We start from the raw sequence: 18664 nt of genomic DNA, 5'->3' as shown, positions 1-18664 counted from the left end.
GGAAATTCTGAAGGAAAGGAAACAAAAGGTAGGTCCTTAATGAATTTTTGCACTCCTTTTGGACATCTCCAAACCCAAAGGAAACAATAGTCAAAAAGTAAAGTAAAAGGGAAACCTACGCAAAGAAATGGAAATTGTCTTCTCCTTGGTAGGTTTTCAACCCATGAGGACAATTTTTTGGATTTTAAAGAAAATCAAGTTTGTAAGTAGATTGGGCCTACAATTTGTGTCCAAAACTTCTCAAGATGATGATAGGAAACATTCTAACTATTGCAGGAAAGAGTTATTAAGTAGAATTCAACTTAGCGAACATTTTTTCATGGAGTACTCTATTTGTAACTTCCCAAAACTTAAAGGGAAATGGGAAAGTAAGTATGAGAAAATAGAAATTTATCATTGGGCCAAAAAAATAGTGAAAAGACACTAAGATATCTATTAAAACCATGCATTTACTATTTCAAAGGATCTCTCTTTCAATTCATTCGTATGGTGCAAATTCTGAAGATCAATAGATGAATTGAAACTCCTATATAGATGGAAATGTGAACAATTACAAAAGCTACTGCTCTTTCTTAAACTGTTATTCTATTAATTTGCACAACTTTTTCAAAAAGCCAGTATCTGTGCATTTTCTATTCTTTTTTTTCTGGATTCAAAATTCATTCTCAAATGGAAATGGCAACTAGATTTGTGGGTTTCGACAAGTTGAACGGAATTAAATCTTCACTATAAAATTTCACAGATACTTCTCTTTGTTTCTATGATATGCAAGATTTTTAGAAGAGAGTGAGATTGAAGCCAATCCATCCCATTATTGAGAAGCTTTGAGGATGCGGGCTAGTTCAGGCAGCTAATTTTCCAATTGCAATCCAACCTCCAAAATTAATCTATGAATGTATAAATCATTACAACCCAAACACCAGATAGATTGTATTGATAGATAACATGGTGTTGATCTCCATCGATAGGAAAATTGTGGTAAATTGCATGTGAGTTCTAGAATAGTAGGAATTTTTTATTTGACATTTGGAGGAGTCATTTCTAAGTTCTCCATGAAGAAGATGATTTGGAGAAAAGAGATCATGCAATGATGGATCTAGAAAACACGGGGCACCAAGAGTAAGGTTCCTAAGACTCTGTTTGGGACTAATCTCAAACCTAAGATTTTTGACATCATGGTCCTCTTACATAGATTGAAAGGTGGGGTAGAAGCTTTAAACTTTGTTGAGCAATATTTCTTTTTGGTGCAAGTCATCTACTTTGATACCCAATACATTGATTGGGCTCATGAGGTAAGTGAGATTATGTCCAATTCTCTTAGTCTTACAAAATTCTACAATGCATTCTACATGTCCTCCTTCCTCATTTACATGTTAGCTTCTTTACAATTATGGCTAGGCCTCCCAAGGGTAGAAAATTTTCCTGATGATGTGAAGTCTTATGAATTCTACCCATGTTTGCAATTGGAAAATAGTTATGCAAAGTATATAAGAGTTAATGATGCATTTACCATAATAATTTGTAGGGAGCTCTAGGGATGTCCAGAGAGGAGATTCAATCTTGAAGCTATGGCAACCATTAGTCAATTTGGGAGTTATTTCATCTAGTTCTCATCCTTTTCATATTTGCATATTGCAACTTTTGATGGCTTTCCTTGAAGCTATCAAGATATCTTAGTGATATGATCGTGTTGATTGACATCATGTGGCAAGCAATCTAAGTGAACATGTTGAGAGAGAGTCTAAAGAAGAAAGAGTACGAGTTCCCTATGAAGATGGTAGCTTATATTTATGAGTCTCATTCTGATGCAAAGAACATGTTGAAGGTATTTGAAATGAGATACAAATTGGAGATGTATAAAGTCTTGAGGCCCATGTTTGATCCAAATGGATATGCAAGAGAAGTGTTGCAAATTGGGAGTGTAATCAAACACATCACTACCATTGAAGATTACTAGGTAGATTGCAAGGATGAGTTCAAAAGCTGCAACTGTGCTTTCACTAGGCTTACACTACATTAAGTGAAGATGTATAAAGTTAATATTGATGTCGAGAGAGTAGAAGATGATGGAAAAAATATGTACAGTAACACGTATCTGACAAAACTAAGAAGCACTCCTATCAGCTCCAAACCTTACGAAGATGCAAGAGAGGAGTAAGATATCATGATGGCCTATGTCATCAAAAGGACTGAGAATTGGGTCAAATGGACCATAACTAGGAGTCAAAGTAAAAATACACCCATTCAAGCTTCTCCAATAGCTGCAGTGGCTTCCTCCTCTTAAGGTGGCACAACACATGTAACCTTGGCTATCACTCAAGTACCGACTCAACCATCAAGTGGAGGTGATCAATTATTCTAGCGTATCCTCTAGATCCTCCTTGATCAAAATATTCTTTGCAGCTCCTTGGATACTCTTCTCTAAATTAGAAATCCATCTTTATTCACATTTTATCTTGTTCTTCACTTTCTCCTAATATTTCAATCCATATCTTGACCTTCCATGTATATGGAACCCAATGTCAAGTCATCTTGAATACCCTTTCAAATAAACAAATAGCATCCACTGAGTTGGCTTCATAAACCAACTAATAGATAAAACTAATATGTTAAAGGTTGGCTAAAACTAGGTCACTTGGTTACCACTGAGTTCCTTGGTAATCGACTTGACTCGATTTACACTAAACTCCTTTGGTAATCTGCTTGACTCGATTTACATAGGAATTCCTAAACTTGCTTCTTCTAAACTTATGCTTGGTTGATACTGGAGTCTTTTGAACTTGGTTCCAACTAGCAATGCTCAGTTAGAGTATAAAATTTGTGTAAAATCAATGATAATATATGATTGAATAATTGTTATCGACAATTACAACCTAATTTGTAGCTACTATCACAAAAAAAAATTTAGTAATGCAAAAGCAAAAAAACCCATACACAAACCAATTCATTCAGGTGACACAAATATTTTATATGTGGAAACCCTCGATGTCAGGATGAAAACCATGATGGGGATAATATACCCATTATCCCTTATAATGGATGTAAAGGGGTTCCCTATTAGGAGTTACATGTGCTTCTTTTGGAAGTGCATCCTATTAGGGATGCATGTGACCTATTAAAGTTATAGAAGTCTATAAAAATCTACCTGGTTAGAGGATTTACAATTATCCTTCTGAGAGACTTCCTCATCTCTATGTTCTTTGTTCACTTATTTTTCTGTAGTAGTAACTCTCATGACAACTCTCCCTCTACAAAAAACCTTCAACCTAATTTTGGTTACATATATTATCCTATTGATGTCAGGGCATAGTTTCCCATGAAGAAATTGACCTACTCATTCTTGAATTCAAAATTCAAATTTCATGCTAGTGTCATTCATAGAAGACCTATGAACCCTATGCCCAGGATCTAGACTAGTATCCTTGCCAACTTTTTTGTGAACAAATGGTGGCAAATCATCCTTTCTATCTTGTGTCATTTTTCTCTTACCTTTTGTCATATTAGTATGAATCATCTCTTTGATGACTATGATCAACTGTTATCCATATCTAATTTCTAATGGTAATATGGGTGTGCTAGAGTGTATGTTGGTGTGTCTCATGATTGGTAATTATAGACTTCTTTCTCCTTTTTCTTTCTCTAATCAGTTGTCACACATTTTTCCAATCGAATACTTTTGTCCATCAATGGCAAGTCATAATACTTCTTTCATTCTTCATGCCAAAGATGCATGTGCAGTCAATAGAAGAGAGGTAGATTATTGTTTTACAAACCCCTAAAAAGGAAACTAAAACTACACCTACAAGTACTTAAAATTCACATTTCAAAGCACTACTTTATGGTCTTACATAAGATGTATCAAGTATATTTTAGGGCAGCATGGATATTCTAAAATATATTTAGTTATCAACATTCTCTATAGGTGAAATCGTAGAAGAATCTAAGAAAATGAGTAAGAATACTTAGAAGTTACTTGGACAAACTATTGAAAAGCTAAAAAACACCTTACCCTTCCAAGTACAAATAGATGAGCAAAATATTGAGAAGAAAGCTAAAAAGATCTTGACTAAATTTGATAGTCATTTTTCTACTTTGGAAGAGGCAATAAAGGTAAAATATTCAAACTGAACATGATGCAAGATTATTTGATACAATTTGTAATAATATTAGAGGTGATATGATGGTTTTGGATATATTCATTAAAGAAATAAGAATATGCATTAGAAAGGGAAAAAAAATTATTTTGATGGTTCTCTTACACACAAAAGAAAACCAATCATAAATACAATACAAGACAAAGAAAATAAGATTAATAGGATGGTTAAAGAATTTAAGACTCAAGATTTGAAGCTCATTGAGTTTAATAATAAATTTGGTAAGGAAAATGATGAACTCAAATTGCTAGAGCATGATAAGAAAAAGATACTAAAAAGATTCACATTACTCCAAGATCATCTTACACCAAAATTGAATGTAATTCAAAAGAAATTGGATAAACTTCTATAGATAAAGACATCTTACCAAAAGTTTTCTTACACCAATCTAAATGTAGAAAAATTAGAAGTTAGAAGCTTATGGATTCTATGGGGTAATCAACATAATAGATCCAATGAAGGCTTCATGTAATGTAGACTTCCAGAACTTAAAGACAAACTTTTTAGATTGCATGAAGCCTTTGGGAAATCAATCAACATGAAGAAGATGAGTGGAACCAAAATTTTGACATGTACATAAATCTTGACTCATCTTTGCCATTTGATGTCAAAGGGGGAGTGTTGAACTAGAAAAAATTGTATGTATACTCTATTTTCATAATTAAATATAGAGGGAGTTATAAGTCAAATAAAGTATAATAAAAGGGGGAGTATAGAATATAAGATGGTATAAATTTTAAAGATGATCCACAATTTTGAAATTTTCACAAGACCACACATTTTTGAAGATTTTGACACTTTGCCAATTTTTTCCACATGTTGTCATCAATACCAAAGGGGGGGATTGTTGACAATTTGGATAAGGAGGTTTTTTAGGTTTTTCATTTATGGAAACATATAGCTTGTATTAAGAAGGAAAAACATAATATGAACATTTTCATATTAAGACTTAGAAAATTATCTAAGTGTCATGTCGTAGAGATTATTTTGGTGCACTTCACTAGAGAAACTTGAGAAATTGTGCTCTTAGATGGAGATAATATGGATAATATAGAGAATTTGGGTAACAATGCTTAAGGTTTGGATGTGTATGAAAAAAGTTATAAGTATTTTACCAGTTACATGACATAATCGATAGAGTAGAGGTAACGGCAAGTAAAGGATTTTTGGTTAAGGGATTGTTTAGTTTACCAAAACAACGACTTAACAATATTGGGATAACATCCTAGATGTTAACCCACATGTGGAAAAAGATAATTTAATTTTTTTTAAAAAGTGTCAAGAAACAAGGCCGAAGGGATCAAATATCTTGGTATAAAGAAAGGACTTTTTGTATAGCCAAGAGTGGAATTGTAATGTAATGTTATAATGTTTGAATGTGCACTATATAAGATCAATATTGATGAAAAGTTAATGCTAGTATAGAGTAGTATGATTGTATGATCAATTTTGAAGATAGAGCTACAAGGACAAATCAGATATTGATGATATTAGCACTATGTAAAAGGTTTTTGTATCTATATTCTTGATAGTATTGTAAAAGATAATCTTCTTATTTAGCATAATGAAACATTTTCATTTGAAAGGACATGAAGCATTATTTCCAAGTTTAACAAATCTACTAGCATAATGATTAATATTATCAAACTTATCAATATCACTAGTCATATGATGTGAACAAGCACTATCTATAATCCATGTATCATGCTTACTAACTTGAGAAATAAGAACCTTTTCATCTTTATATCTTTCATTGCAACATAAATAAATTTCTCGCCATCATCTTGATCAATATTTTCATACTTGATGTCCTCTTCTTCTGCCAGGTAACAAGGCATCTTTCCTTTGTCCTTGTATTCTCTATTTTCTTGGCATGTATTCTCCCTTTTTTCATTCTTGTCATTTATGTTCTTATTAGTACATCTAGATGCAAAGTGACCAACCTTGTTACATTTAAAATATATAAAAGGTAGTTTACCTTTATACTTTTTGTATCGTCTTAAAATAAATGAACTTCATTTTGAGACCTTTTAGCCCTCCTTAGTGTTGTTTTGGTTTCTTTTTCTCCTCTCCTCTTTCATTTCTTGCTTCATCATCATCTCTTTCATTTTGACATGGTCTTTTAGGTGTCACCTTGATACCCTTTTGACCATATCTCATGTTCATTTCACCATCTTCTAATTTCACCTTCATTAGCTCCTAACACTTTGTGTGGCACCCAAGACTAGACCTCTAGGACTAGGTCAACATAGTCCTATACTAGGTTGACCCATTTTGACCTAGTTCCTAGTAGTTTTGGAGCTTGGGGACTAAAAATCCTCAGGGGTTTAATTAGTTTGTGATCGTTATGCAACTAACCTAGTATTGTTTTCCCACCCAAAAACTAGTATAAAAGGAGGCTTGGGGGCTTCATTTTCATATCTCATTTCCACAAGAAAGAAATCATTGAAGGAATTATTCAAGAAATAATATTCAAAAATTTGATTCTAAACATCTCCTTATTGCAACAAGCTTCTTCCTTCAAGGTGGTAGTGGAGTTTGGCTCTAAGAACAAGATCTATCATTCAAATCAAATCAAGCTCTTCTATTATTCATCCATGGTATGTCACATACATTTTCATACATATGGTTTTGGCTTCTTTGACTTCCTTATGAATTTTTTGAGCCAAGGGTATTACATTTACATACTTGATCACCTATCAAAGGTAATTGCATCTACAGAGCTAATTGTATCTTTCACTTGATATTATTTAGATGTACTACATGAAAGCATTTCATTTACATTTACATTTCTCAACTATGGGTAATTTCTTAGCCTAGGGCTTGACCAATGCAAGCCCTCTTCGAACCCCAACCCCAAACCTTTCTTTTCTATGTTGATTTGCACATTGGGAGTGAAAAAGATTACAGATCTAGAACCTATTGTTTGCAAGCTATCTAGAGTTGTCAGTTGTAGATTGTTGGACTATGTCAACCTAGTTTTAGGATGTCTTCCCAAGTCAACCTATTCCTTTAGTCTCAGATTCTAGGGAGATTTTTGGGTTTTGTTCCTTTCATCATTTCATTTCAAAATTGTGGACAAATATTCAAATACAGTTCAAATATGTGAGTTTTGGAGAAAAATGCATCTTTCTCTACATATTTTGATGTGATTCATTTATATTTAATTTCCTTTCATGTATTTACCCTATAATTACATCTTAATTGGGCTAATTGTGTTAACATGACATCTAGATTTACATTATTAAAGCAATTAATTCAATTTCACATTCACATAATCCTTTTAAGGGCCAAAGAGAGTATATTTCCTTGTATTGTATTCCTCCTTGTAATCCAAATTTAGTATTAGCACCCTTCTTCCTTTAGGTCCTAGCTAATCTAATTTGGATCATAAGTGGAATCATATTTGGAAATTCACCTCTTTCCCTCACACACATATTTGAATGGCTTAGTAACCCAATAAAGTGGAAGTCTACATCTTATTTAAAGTGCTTCCATTTTACCACTAAACACTTTCCTTTGTCTCTTAGTATCCTCTTAGCTAGTAGTTCCTCAAGCTCTTCTTGATCCTTATCCTCTAATTCATAATCATTTTCATCTTGTTTGCAATGTGAGCTCTCTTTTTTTAGAGCTATCAATGGTTAGTGATTACTTGAAAGCAATTTCAATCATAGGTAAATAGTTATCAAAGTTATTTAACTCAAAATACTCAATCTACCAATCAAAGCATCAATAGTAATGATATTACTAGGTATATATATCAATTCTTTAATAGTAGAAACTCTAATGTCATAAATAGGTAATAGAGTTTTAAGAACTTTGCTTACCACGTCTTCTTCACTTATGAATCCTCCTTCTCCTTTGATAGTATTAAGTACTTCCTTGATTTGATTATTGTATTGCACAATATTCTCTCCTTGCATAATTTTGTCATCAAACTTTCCTCTTAGACTTTCATCTTTTACTCTCAATACATTCTGATCTCCTCAATGAGCAAGTGTAAGTCTATCCCACATTTCTTTTGTAGTAGAGAAATCTTTGATATTATCAAATTCAAAATTATTTAGGGAAAAAACATCTCTATCATCATAGAGTTGTGTTCTTGATTTTCTTTCATTTGTACAATTGTCATAGGTCTAGGGGGTGGCACAATGTATTGATTGTCCAGGTAGTATAATGCAAAGTCTCCAATTCTAGATAGGTACACACACATCCTTCTTTGTCATGAAGGGAATTTCTCCTCATTCAAATTTGGTACCTCTCTTATATATCTTCATAAATTTAGCTCAAGTCCTTAAAACTTGTTCTTCCAAGAACTAGTGCATTGATATCAATTATTAGATAACTAGCGGGTGTAATCAGTTATCCTTGGGCCTCTTAAAAATATTCACCACACTTAAAACAACTCAAACTTATAAATAATCTACTCAATCAACATGATATACTTACCCAACCTTATGCCATAAATAGATTTGAACTTCCTATCGAGTATCAACTTCATTAAATGAATTACAACAATAATGAAAATTTTAACATGTAAATAGAAAATAACATGTGAAAATTCATCCACACATTGACACAATTATTTTTAATGTGGAAACTTGGTTAGGGTAAAAACCACCTAGGACTAGTCACCATAAATAATTTCACTCTTTTGAAGTGAGCTCAATTAAGAGCCAACCCTATTAAGGTTATAATCATACTTTCTAGGTGTTATTCTGTTAGGTTATTTTCACCAAATATCATCTAGACCTTATCACCCTTCAATGAGTGGCATATCGAAAGGTCTTACAAATATTCAATGGGATGTTACCTTACAAAAGGATTTACAAATAAAGATTGTTAATTCCACTTAGTTAAGAGATTTTTACTACAATGTGGTGCATGAGAACTTAGTAAAAACTCTTGTTTTGGTTTCTAGTTTTATTTTGGCATGTACTAACTCTAGCCAAGTTAGGAGTGTGAGTTTGGATCTTTCAAGGTCATCTCTTTGTTTGAATTTGTTCCTAGGTGAAGTTTCCATTCTAGTTTTATTTTGCTTGTTTAGTATTTCTCATGTTAGGGTTTATGGTTCTAGGACCGTAAAAGAATGAGGAAGGTATGTTTTTTAACCTATCTTGTCCTCCATGGTGTTTTTACATTCCATTGGATGGATTGGAGATCCTTGGAGCAAGAAAAGAGAAAGATGTCCAAAAGATGTCAAATAGGGAAAAGAGGTCAAAAACATGTGGATTGATGCTCTAAATTCTAGATCATATCTAGAAATCATTAATATACCATGTTAGACCTACTTTCAAGGCTCCAAGTGATAGATGTTCAAAATTTGCAAAAATGCAAAAGTTGTTAGCAACTTTGAAAAGTTGCTTGACAACATTTGAGCAAGAATTGCACATGTCATGTTTTTGAGGTTGATAGTTGCAATAATTGTCTAAAACCTCTTGGTAAACTTATAAAAACCATGAAATGACCCATTCCAATGGTTGGAGATTGTAAGAGGAAAATTTTTCATCAAACTAAGAACGTTGCCCCAATTTTGATAGGTCTTACATGTTTCAGTTTGCATATTCATAATAATGGATTGAAGTTTGATTTTTTTATTTGGATTAGTGTAGTTCATGTTTTTAAAATTCTTTTTTTTTAATTCCAAGATTGTAGAAGTTCATTTGGTTAGTTTTTGAAAATCTTTTGTGAAAACTTTGTGTATTGGTTCAATCTTGGTAGTTTTCACAAAAATGGCTCCCCCATGAGTTCCTACCATGGATTCATCATAGAATTGAGGGAAATGGGAATGGATCCAGTGCACATAGTGTATATAAATTCTTGGGCCCTAAATATATGCATATCTTTTTTAAATGTGATGCCCTAGGCAAGTCATAATTACTTGGTTAGGCAATCACAGTGTTTGCAAGAAGGTTTGGGAGGTTTGAATGTGATAGATACTTCAAACCAAGAGTTTCAAAAGGAGGAGGGGTGATTAAAGTTACTATATGCCAAGGAAGAAATTTTCAAAACAATTTTTGTTAAGGGAATGGTTAGACCCTAGTCAACCTCATCATTCATATTGTGAAACCCTTGATTATAGGCATAAAAATTGCTTTCAGGTGTATAAATGTCTTGGAGACCCGAGATGCACAAAATCCTTTAGGTTTTCCAAAAGGGTACTTGAGTACATAATTTTTTTATGACCTTATTCAAAAAAAATTAGAGGTAAAGTCCAAAAACCCAAGTAGGAGGGCCAATTCTATTAGGCCTATTTTTGGCAATTTTGATGTAGAGGCAAAGAACTTGAGGAAAACTTGCAAGATTTGTATCTGAGAGCCTAGGTGAGTTCTAAATAGATCATGTATGGACCCCTCACTTCATATAGTTGAGAAAATGGTTAGGAAGGACTAAGAAATGAAGTTGGCAAGTCAGCTTGTAAAGAGAATTGGTGAAGAAGCTAAAATTATTGGTGTAACTAGGTAGTGAGTAGATAGAGGGTATGATAGAGATCCTTTAGAGATTATGGTATTGAAGGGAACCCTAATAGGTGAAGGGAAATCCTAAGAAATTCCTTGAGAGGATAAGGACTAAGCAAGCAAGCTACCTTTTTTTACATTAGAGTGGTATTTGAGCCTGAATATTTGGTTTTGTGGTAAGATGTTTCAGACTGAATAGTTAGTTGGAGAAAAAATCATGGTGACCAATGCAAAGTTGGCCAAATAAATGGGTGATAAAAAGGAGAGGAATAGAATCATTGAAGAAACCCTAGAAGAAAGGAAAACAAAATTAGAAGAAGTTGTTGAGGTAGCTACGAAGAAAGACCAAGAAGGTGAAAGCAGTAGTAAGGGTAAAGAGAAGATTGATAAAGAAGATATTATCCTTGAACTAGACCCTCTAACAAATGAAGAGAAATTCCTAAATGCCATCAAGTTATTATGTGGAAAATCCCTAGAAGGGATTCCTTTTTTTAGTGGGAAAATAAGCACTGAACTTGTAATGGAGTGGACTGAAGGGATGGAGAACCACTTTGAGTGTGAAGGTGTGAGTGAAGCTCAAAGAGTTAAGGTAGTCAAATCTAGACTAAGGGGATCAACCCTAATATGGTAGAAGTACCTCCAAGAAGAGAGGGAAAAAGTGGGAAAGAAGTCCATTACAAATTGGAAATCCATGGTAACAAAGATGAAGGAGCAATACTTACCAAAGGACTATGAAGTTCAATTACATAAGAAGAGGCAAAGTTTAAAATAAAAAGACATAGATGTGGCAACTTACACTAAAGAGTTTCAAAAGTTGTGTTTGAGGTCAACAGTACAATAATATGAAACTATCAAAATGGCTAGGTATCTAGGAGGTTTAAAATGGAACATATAGGAAGAAATCAGCCTATGGGCTCCTACAATAGTCCATAAATGTTTCCAACTTGCTCTAAAAGTGGAAGAGAAGAACAAGAAGAAGGAAAACTCTAACCTTAGAGGTAGAGGTAGAGGTAGAGATGGAAGAGGTCAAAGAGGCTATGGTGGAAGAGAATCAAATTCTAGATTACAAGGAGACAACAAGGTTACTAAACAACAAGAAGGAAGTTCAAGAAGAGGAAGTTCCAGTAGAGGTAGAGGCTCTAATACTAGTTGGAGAGGAAGGAGCAATAACCAAGGGAGGGGATCCTATTTTACCACTATCAAGTGCTATCATTGCAATCAGTTAGGACACCCTGCATATAGGTGCCCTGAAAAAGGCTCAACTTCTCAAGGAAACACAAAAAGGGTCAACTATGTGCAAGAAGAATCTAGTAGTAGCAACAAACACTCTGAGGTACCCCTAGAATTAGAACATGGGGAAAATTAATGATCAAGAGGCTCATAAAGGAAGAACCAAGTCAAAGAAGGGAACTCTTTAGGATCAGATGCAAAATCATGGGGAAGGTATGTAGAGTCATCATTGACTCAGGCTCAACTAATAACATAATCAATCAAGAGGCAGTTAGCAAGTTGAAGATAAAAATAATCCCTTGTGCCAATCCATACAAGGTCACATGGCTCAACAAAGGACAACATATTCTTGTGGGAGAGAAAGCATGGGTAGATTTTCCCATAGGGAGATATGGAGATAGAATGCTATGTGATATTCTTCCCATGGATGCATGCCACCTACTACTTGGATGGCCATGGAAATTTGATAACCAAGCCATACATGATGGAACTAAAAATGCCTACTCATTCAAGAAGGATGGGTGACTTTTAAGATTTAGTCCTTAATAGAAGAGGGAGAGATGAAGACCACAAGTCCAAGTGTGCTCATGGTTGGTGAGAAAGAGTTCTTAAAGACCCTAGAGGAATAAAATGGAGTTGGATTTACATTGGTTATGAAACCTAAAGACGAAGTTGTTGTCAAGAAAACAGAGATACCAAGGGAATTACAATAATTACTTGAAGAGTACAAGGCTATTGTTAGTGATGGACAACCTTCCACCCTACCTCTTAAGAGACTTTCTAGCCACAAAATAGACTTTATTCCAAGAGGTACCCTACCCAACAAGGCTGCCTATAAGATGACCCCTCAACAAAATGAGGAAATTTCCAAACAAATTCAAGAGCTCCTAGACCAAGGCCTAATTAGGAAAAGCATTAGCCCATGTCCAATCCCTACTATTTTAACACCCAAGAAAGGAGGAACTTGGAGACTTTGGATTGATTCTAGAGCCATTAATAGAATCACCATTAGGTATAGGTTCCCAATACCTATAATTGAAGACCCAATGGACTATTTAGGAGGAGCAAAATATTTCACCAAGATAGATTTGAAAAGTGGCTACCACCAAATCAAAATAAATGAATGGGGTGAGTGGAAAACAACCTTCAAAACTATGGAAGGTTTGTATGAATGGCTTGTAATTTCATTTGGTTTGTCTAATGCTCCATCTACTTTTATGAGGTTGATGAATGAGGTATTGGTAGATTACATTGGTAATTCTTTTGTTGTCTATTTAGATGACATCTTAATTTATAGCAAAACTGAAAAGGAGCACATCAAACATTTACAAATTGTTTTTAAGAAATTACATGAAGAAAATCTAATGATAAACTCGGAGAAGTGTGACACCATGAAATAGGAACTAGTTCATCTTGGCTTTGTTTTGTCTCAAGGTAATCTCAAAATGGATCAAGAGAAGATTGATGCAATTCTAAGTTACCATACTCCCAAGACTACATTAGATGTAAGAAGCTTCCATGGTTTGGCCTAGTATTATAGAAATTCTATCAGACATTTCAGTGGCATATGTGCTCCTATGTTGGATACAATCAAGGGAGGAATGAAGACAAAGTTCCATTGAACTACACAAGCTAATCATGGTTTTGAGACACTCAAAAAGAAGATAGTAGAACTACCTACACTAGTGCTTCCTAGATTTGAGAAACTTTTCCAAGTGGAGTGTGATGGTAGTAATGTGGCTATTGGGGTTGTTCTAAGCCAAGAAGGAAGGCTAGTGGTTTTTCATAGTGAGAAGCTCAATGATGAAAAGAGGAAGTACTCTTCCTATGACTTAGAGTTGTATTCTCTAGTCTAAGCTCTAAGGAAGTGGAGGCACTATTTACTCCTAAAGGATTTTTTGTATACTCAAATAACCAAGCCCTCAGTTTCCTTAACTCCCAAGACAAACTTAGTAGAAAGCATATGAAATGGGTAGAATACCTACAAGCCTGCACATTTACCATCAAACATAAGAAGGGGGTGTAGAATAAGGTAGTTGATGCATTGAGTTGGAGACTCCTCACAGTCAAATAGATTCAACTAAAAATCATAGGCATTGAAAAATTTAAAGACCTATATGTTGATGATGAAGATTTTTCTCAAATCTACAAGGTATGCAAAAGGAGTTCAAAAACAACTTTCATGGAGAGTTTTTTTATTATACATTGCAAAATGATTTATTGTTTAAAGTAAACTTTGTGTTCTTAGAGGGTCAATGAGGGGAATTTGACCCAAGAAAAGTATAATGGGGCACTTAGTGGACATTTTGGAGTCAATAAGACTCAAGAGTTAGTCACTAGGTTCTATTTTTGGCCTAGGATGACTAGAGATACTAGACAATATGTGGAAAGTTGTGTAGTGTGTCAAAAGGAAAAGGGCACATCCACTAATTTTGGTCTTTATCAACCACTTCCAATCCCTAGCAGATCATGGGAATGCATAAGTATGGATTTTGTATTTGGCTTACCAAAGACAAGGTAGGGGTATGATAACATTTATGTGACTGTGGATAGATTTAGTAAGATGGCTCATTTTGTCCGTTGTAAGACCATACATGATGCCTGTCAGATTTCTCACTTATTTTTTTAGAGAGGCAGTTAGGATCCATGGACTATCTATGAGAATTATTTCAGATAGGGATGCCAAATTCATGAGCCAATTTTGGAAGACACTGTGGAAAAATCTTGGAACTTACATATCTTTTGGCTCTTCCTATCATCCACACATAGTTGGACAAATAGAGGTGATTAATAGGAGTCTTGGAAACTTGATGAGATGTCTCACAAAGGAGTATGGTCAAACATGGGACCAACTCATTGGGTAGGTTGAATATGCCTACAATGATATAGTGAACTAATCAACTGGTAAGAGTCCTATTTAAGTTGTTTATGGTTTGCATCCTAGAGGGATATTTGAGTTGAGAGAGTTGAAGGATGGAGCAAGAGGTATTGGTTATGTTAAGGACTTTTCCCACTCCATGAGGGAAGTCCATGAAAGTGTAAGGAAGACACTCACTAGAAATCCTACCAAAATGAAGAAAAAGGTGGATGTAACAAAATGGAAAGTTTAATTTCAAATAGGGGATCTTGTGATGGTGTACCTGAACAAAGAAAGTTTGTAGAAAGGGGTTCCACACAAGATCCAGATGAGAAGATTAGGTCCTTGTAAAATACTTGTAAAATATGGTAATAATGCCAATAAAGTTGAGCTCCCTAAAGACATAGGTTTTTCACCTATTTTCAATGTTGTAGATTTAATTTCATACAAAGGACCTATTCAAGATGTTGATCAAAACCTTCAAGAGGTTACACAAGATGTAGCAGATCTAAATCTCACTCCTGCTCCACCTCTGATAGTAGATAAAATCCTAGATTCAAGGATCTACAGGAAGAATAGGAAGAATGACTACATGGAACACCTAATCAAATGGTTTGAAAAGGATAATGTTGATGCTACTTGGATAAAATAAACATACTTCAAGAGGTTGGACATTGACTTCAACCTTGGATTAACTTATTTTTGTTTGGGGGAGTATGGTGCAGGAGCACCTAGTCAAAACTCCTTGTTTTGGTTTCTAGTTTGATTTTGGCATGTACTAATTCTATCCAAGTTAGGAGTGTGAGTTTGGACCTTTCAAGGTCATCTCTTTGTTTGAGTTTGTTCCTAGGTGAAGTTTCTATTCTAGGTGGTTTTGGTTTGCTTGTTTAGTGTTGCTTGTGTTAGGGGTTATGGGTCTAGGACCATAAAAGCATGAGGAAGGTATTTTTTTAACCTATCTTGTCCTCCATGGTGTTTTTACATCCCATTTCATTGGTTGGAGATCCTACATGTCACTTGGAGCAAGAAAAGAGAAACATGTCAAATATTGACAAAGTTGTCAAATTGGGAAAAGTGGTAAAAGACCTATGGACTAATGCTCTAAAGGATAGATCATGCCTAGAAATCATTAATAGACCATGTTAGACTTACTTGGAAGGCTCCAAGTAATTAATGTTCAAAAATTGCAAAAATGCAAAAGTTGTCAACAACTTTGAAAAGTTGCTTGACAACATTTGAGCAAGAATTTCACATGTCATGGTCTCTTGGTAAACTTATAAAAGCCATGAAATGACCCATTCCAAGGGTTGGATATTGTAAGAGGAAAGTTTTGTCATCAAAAACTAAGAGTTCATCCCCAATTTTGATAGTTTTTACATGTTTTAGTTTGCATATTCACAATAATGGATTGAAGTTTGAGTTTTTTCTTTGGACTAGTGTAGCCCATGTTTTTATAGTTCTTTTTGTTTCAAATTCAAATACTGTGGAAGTTCATTTGGTTAGTTTTTGAGAATCTTTTGTGAAAACTATGTGTGTTGGTTCAGTCTTGGTGGTTTTTACAAAAATGGCTCCCTCATTAGTTCCTACCATGGATTCATCATGGCCTTGAGGAAAATCGGAATGGAGCCAGTGTACATAGTGTATATAAATTCTTGGGCCCTAAAGAGATGTATAGCTATTTTAAATGTGATGCCCTCGGCAAGTCACAGTTATTTGGTTAGCCAATCACAACATTTGTTGGAAGGTTTGGGAGGTTTGAATATGATAGATACTTCAAACCAAGAGTTTCAGAAGGAGGGGTGAGTGAAGCTACTATATTCCAAGGGAGAAAGTTTAAAAACAAGTTTTGCTAAGGGAATGATGAGACCCTAGTCAGCCATGTCTTTCATATTGTGAAACCCTTGATTATAGGCATAAAAATTGCTTTCAAGTGTACAAATGGCTTGGAGAACCAAGACCCACAAAATCCTTTAGGTTTTCAAAAAGGGTACTTGAACCCATAATTTTTTTTCCACCTTGTTCAAAGAAAATTGGAGGTAAAGTCCAAAAACCTAAGTAGGAGGGCTAATTCTATTAGGCCTATTTTTGGCAATTTTGATGTAGAGGCAAATAACTTGAGGAAAACTTGTGGGATTTGTATCTAGGAGCCTAGATGAGGTCTAAATACATCATGTATGATCCCCTCACTCCATATAGTTGAGAAAATTGTTAGGAAGGACTAAGAAATGAAGTTGGCAAGTTAGTTTGTAAAGGCAATTGGTGAAGGAAGAAGCTAAAATTATTGGTGTAACTAGGTAGTGAGTAGATAGATGATAGGATGGAGATCATTTATAAATTAGGGTATTAAATGGAACCCTAATAGGCTAAGGGAAAGCCTAAGCAAGTCCTTGAGAGGATAAGGACTAAGCAAGCAAGCTACCTTTGTTTACATCACAATGGTTAGAGAGTACAAATGAAATGATATGATAAATATGCAACTGAATTTTCTTGTTTAGATATCCATTCTACACATATCTTTCCTTTACTGAATGGTCATCACGTCAACTCTTCACTCTTCTTCAATTTGTAGTATAGATATGTTTGATATTAACTTGTTTAACATCTTTTCAACCAACTTGATGAGCAAATAGACCAACAATGTTTTCCTTCTTCTCTCTTCCTTATATAGACAAGTTGTATCCACTTCATCACATTCATTAGGGGTTTTCCTCTTAATCATAATTGTTCGATCACCTTCCAACTCAGATACATTGAATCTAGACACTTAAGAAAATGTTTTAGCCTTGAATTTTGTGCTTTCCCTTGAATTATGAAACATGCATCAAACCTTCACCATATGATCTTTGCCTCGTTTATTCCTGTCATTGATCTCATTAATTAAATTTGTCTATATTTTAGAATCTTCTTGAATAGTCCAGATCTTTGTTCGATGTTGTCCTTTACTCAGTCTCCATAAACTGTTCATCTTTTACCAAATTGTGTTCTTGCTTCACCAAACACCTTCATCACTTAGTTAATACTGCACTTGATTATCATTATTCTTTCTCAACTATCTCTTCTACTCAATTAACACAATGTTTTCTTGGTCAAAACTATCTTCTTGACTTATCCTTCCTTTCTCTTCACTTACCAAACATTTCTGGCTTAGTGTATATCACCGTTTTCTTCTCTTTTCACTTTGTAGCTTCATGTCTTTCTTACCGACCAATATATCTTGCTTGTGCACTCTCTGAACTCTTCATTAGATCATGTAACACAATCAAATCAATATTATCTTTCCATAAACCAATTCACCAATTGCCCAATTAGGTTCACATACTTATCATCACTTCTTCATCTCAACTTCTAACTTTATCTTCCATATCTCTATTCAACACCACGTCCTTAAGATGATTGCAACTTACATGAATTAGTATTATGTCTCGTTTGATTGATAGTGTTGACTCATATCCTTCATTTTGTTAGGCTTGACATCAATGAAAATAAAACAATTGATCTAACTCATTTACCTACACTTTATAGATATGTTTTGACCTTGCTCTTCATCAACATCACTTATGTCTTAGCAATCTTTCCCTTTCATTTATCAACATTAGTTGTGTCCAACACCAATACATGTACTTTGATTAAGATCATCATCAAAAGGGGGAGAGTTTTAGAAGATTGGATGATATTTGACATATTGACACCTTTTTCGTTGATGTCAAAGGTGGGGTGATAGTTTATTGAAAAAGAAAAAGTGAAAGGGGGAATAGTAGATCAATAAAGATTTATGCATGAATGTATCAAAGTTGAAGGTTGTATTTGTTAAGGATATTTGGAAAATCATATTAAGTTGTCAATAGGATACTAGTTACTTTTTGGATTGATGGTCTTTCACCATTTGTTGTCATCAATGCCAAAGGGAGATTGCTAGGAACTGGGGTCTTTTTTGGCACTTGGATGTATTGTTTTGATGACTAGTT

The sequence above is a fragment of the Cupressus sempervirens genome, chromosome 10 (genome assembly GCF_028749045.1).
Source record: "Cupressus sempervirens isolate cs-2001-9-10 chromosome 10, ASM2874904v1, whole genome shotgun sequence".
NCBI classification, from domain to species: Eukaryota; Viridiplantae; Streptophyta; class Pinopsida; order Cupressales; family Cupressaceae; genus Cupressus; species Cupressus sempervirens.
Note: the sequence above shows the minus strand (reverse complement) of the source record.